Here is a 4,035-nt window from a genome sequence, read left to right on the forward strand (position 1 = left end):
CAAACCAGGCAGAAACCGGAAGGGGCGGGGAGCTCCCGTGAGCCTTTGCGACGCCAGCTTCCTATCTGCATACGGCGGTCGGCGGACCTACCGTTCCCGGTTCTACCCAGACGAAGAAATAAAATGGAAAGCGACATAAGCAAATAACTAAATGAATAAGATAAACTGCAAAGGAACTGGGCTCTTGATTCAGCGGTCCACTCTGGTACTCACCGTAGGGCTAATGAGCGTGGGATTCATTACCCAGTAAGTAACACGTGTAAGTCTTTATGCCTTAAACTTATGAGTAAGGAAAATAACGATTCGGGGTGACGCCCGAATCCTCACTGCTGATGTGAGACGAATTTTTGAGCGGGTAAAGGTTGCCCCTAAGGTGACCCGCCTACTTTGCGGGATGCCTGGGAGTTGCGATCTGCCCGACCCCCCCCTTATCACTAAAAGAGTAGACAGAGTGATGAGGCAGGGAATTAGTAAGCAAGCTTAGAGGAGTTTTTGTTTCTCAAAAATAAGCTGTATTAGTTTTCGTGCTTTTTGTTAGGATGGGTGGGGCTCTTCGGCAACTTCCGTAGCCGGTCCGCCCCAGGTTTTCTAGGTTTTTCAAGTTTGTGGACATTTTTTACTTATGACCTGTTGGAAGTCCGTTTTCACGTGCGGTTCATGAACCTTACCCAGTTCTCTGAAACTTCTCTCTATAATTACAGTGTAAGGCCAGCCGTTTATTTGTGGTGGCCGGCTGCACCCAGTAGGCGCTCACTCAAGGCTCACGAGGACAGACCTCACGTCCCACGAGTCGCACTTTCTGGGCGGCATGACTTTCACGAGCAGCAAATCGCCTCACCTCGTTGCGCTTCTGTCTTCCCAATCTATAGAATGGGGCAAATGACAGGTCGTTGCGAGGGTTAAATAGGCTGATTGTTAAAATTTTATACGTAGAATTTCCTTTTCTACGATGCAGACCCAGGACCCAGCACTAAGCTTGGCACGAGGTAGCTATTCAATACATGTTTGTTGCATCAATCGATTAAAACACACACACACACCCAACGTCTTTAGAAAAGCAAAGAGCATGTACTGTACTCTGTGAGTTGCTATTAATTTCTAAGTGCAGTGATGCCAGTGGAATTCATGTACTGTTGACAGAACCCACATAATTAAAACTCTGGCATCAGGAGCTCTGTGGACAGGAGCTGGTAAAGCCAGCGGGTCTGGGGGTGGGCACCAGACAGAGGGAAGGGAAGCCAGGTCCCACCTGCGCAGCCGCGACTGGGTGCTGGCTGGCACTCCTCAGCTGTAAACCGGGACCACTAACCCCTCCCTTGTGCGGGGAGGAACGCGGTGCGAGGAAGGGAGGGCCCAGGTTCGGCCTCAGCACCCTCCCCTGCTGGACCGCGGAGGGCAGGTGCAGAGGAACAAGGGAGGGGCCAGAGGACCGCAGGATTTAGGGCCCTGTCACACCTTAAGTGAAATGTAATAAAGAAACTTAAAGGTTATTTTTAAAGCCAGTTCAATAAGGTCAATAACTGAGATCAACCGTCAGCAGAGTGGCCCTCCCCTGGAGGCATTTCGGAGGGTGTAGCGTTTTGCAGGGTGGTGTCTGGTTGTCTGAAGGACAGGGATCGGAATCCAGTCGGGTGGAGACTGGGGACTGGGGTGTGGCAATCCTGAGGCGTGGGCCCTCCCCACTCCTGGGCCTGCAACATTCCGGGAGAGAAGAGGCCCATTACAATTCTCCCAGGCGGGGCTTCACTCCGTTTCTTGTATGGACACGTCGGACTTTTAGCCCAGTGTGAACAAACATGGAATTGCCAGGAACGCAGCTGAGCCATAGCTGAAGGTATCCGGTCCTGCTTCGTTTGGAAATAGACCAAGAATTGCACCCTGCTTGGGAAAACCGCGTCCCTGTCAGCAGAGACTGGGAGTCAGGCTGCATTTGGGGCTCTGACCCTCCAGGAACTGGGCATCTGGGCAGACCCCTGGCCACCCCCCTTCTGGGGGACTTGGGCCAGCATTTACACCCTGAAATGTGCATCACTTTATAAATTCCTTTCCTTTCTTGCTTTTATAATGTAGTTGGAGCTTTGCGTTGATTTTTTGTTTAAAGATTTATTTATTTATTTATTTATTTGAGAGAGAGAGAGAGAGAGAGAGGGAGCAGGGGCAGGGGCAGGGGCCAAGGGAGAGGGAGAGAGAAACCCAAGCAGACTGCACTGAGCATGGAGCCAGGCGCGGGGCTTGATCTCACCACCCTGAGATCAGACCTGAACTGAAACGAAGAGCCAGAGGCTTAACCGACTGTACCACCTGGGCGCCCTGATTTTTTAAAACTCTGTGTGTAGGCTGGTGATATTACTTGTGAATCCACTTCAGGAGACTAAATGTTATTTTAAAAGGATGTCAGGTCTGAGAGGGTGGAAAGGCATGAGACCAGGAGAGGGTAGGGACCAGGTCCAGTCTATGGCCTTCTCAGCTCCTGGGGACAGCCCCTTATGAGCTCAGATAGGTGTGCATTCAAAGCCTGACACTCAGGCCTGTTTTCTCCCAGAAGGGTACCCGGATGGGGAGACCTAATGTGAGCCCAGAGCTCTGCAGAGTCCCCAGCACACAGTAGGTGTGGAGAAGGGATTCCCAGGCCAAGCCCTTTCCTGCCCACTGACAAGTCCCAGCCCTGCTCCAGTATGTGGGCCTGGGCCAGAATAGAAGGTAAAAGGAGAAGAGAGGAGAAAGGGGTTCCCTGGCCTGAGGTGTGGCTTCCAGCCTTCCTTCCTGCGCACTTCCCCATCCTCTCCTCTTCTCCATTCCACCCCACCCCAGCTACACTGGCCTTCACGATGTTCCTGGAGATACCCAGCAGGTCTCTGCCCCAGGGCCTTTGCACTTGCTGGTCACTCCCTCTAGAGCACATCTAGTGTGTTTCCATTCCAGCCTCATTTCCACTGTCCCCTCAGCGACCTGCTTTCTGCCATCTGTTTCTGGAAGTTAATGCCATAAGGTTGTTCCAAATGCAAGGCGTCTGCCCTTGCTGTTTCCACCACCTTGAACACCTACCCCAGTAGGGCCGGCTTCATCGTCTCTTCAGAGAGAACAGCCCTCACTCCCACCTTGCCTTGTGGCCTGATTTGTCTTGGCATTTACCATCTCACGACACCATCTGGCACTTGTCTTACATCTTTCTCACTGGCACCCCAGGAGCAGGGGAGGGCATGTTGGGGCAGCTGTGGCCAAGTCTCTTGCACCTGGAACAGTGCATGAAGGAATGAGGGAGCTAGTGATCCCCCTTGCAGCCTTCCACAGGGAGACTGTGGCCCCACCTCCAACCTGAAGGCTATTCACTGCTGAGCCCCAGTCCCTCCAGCAGAAAGTGAGGCTAATGATTTCTCCCTGCTTTTCAGGGCTGGCCAGAGGGGAAAGCAAAAAGGAAAACAATGGGACATACAGAGTTGCACAACAGGACTGGAGAGAGCTTCTCACACCGCTGAGATGGTGTGAATAAGGCTGGGCACGAGGGGAGGGTCTCAAGGCCGGACTCCCAGCGTCCACACAGCCTGGCCCGTCTATCTCCAGGAGTCTAGTCTCAAGAAAATCATCTGAGGGGCACTGGCTGGCTCACGTGGTAGCACCTGCGACTCTCGATCTCAAGGTTGTGAGTTCAAGCCCCACCCTGGGTGTGGAGCCTACTTAAAAAAAAAAAGTTCACAAATTGGAAACAGCCTAACTGTCCAAGGACAGGGAATGTGCTGCATAATAAATCATGATCCATGTGGGCTGATGGAGAATGTGTGACCCCTGGGGAAAGCCCGTCTGATGAGGGGAAAAGCAGCAGCCCCACGGTGGGCCATGTGGTTTCATCAGAGCGATCGACGTTTGCCTCTGGATGCCCAGTATTTTCTTCCTGTGTACAGTATTCTGTACAGTCCGAACCTTACGTGACAAACACCAACACACATTAGAAGTAAGTGCCGGGCCCCTTCCTGTCTCCTCTCCCACCCCACCCCCACAGTGACACAAGTCACAGAGCCTCAAGGAACTGCAGAAGGG

The 4,035-nt window shown here is 52.5% G+C and overlaps 1 long non-coding RNA gene and 1 other non-coding gene across 2 annotated transcripts; both read left to right on the top strand.

The window, feature by feature from the left end:
* The first annotated feature begins 54 nt into the window (after positions 1-54).
* On the top strand, positions 55-3,761 carry LOC103674058. The gene is made up of 2 exons (XR_571542.2): positions 55-246; positions 3,390-3,761. It is a non-coding gene; the product is annotated as an uncharacterized LOC103674058 (long non-coding RNA).
* Positions 270-419, top strand: LOC121104479. Its single transcript, XR_005836811.1, has one exon. It is a non-coding gene; the product is annotated as a U12 minor spliceosomal RNA (small nuclear RNA).
* Positions 3,762-4,035: the final 274 nt, after the last annotated feature.

This window comes from Ursus maritimus, unplaced genomic scaffold (assembly GCF_017311325.1).
Source record: "Ursus maritimus isolate PB19 unplaced genomic scaffold, ASM1731132v1 scaffold_21, whole genome shotgun sequence".
Classification (NCBI taxonomy): domain Eukaryota; kingdom Metazoa; phylum Chordata; class Mammalia; order Carnivora; family Ursidae; genus Ursus; species Ursus maritimus.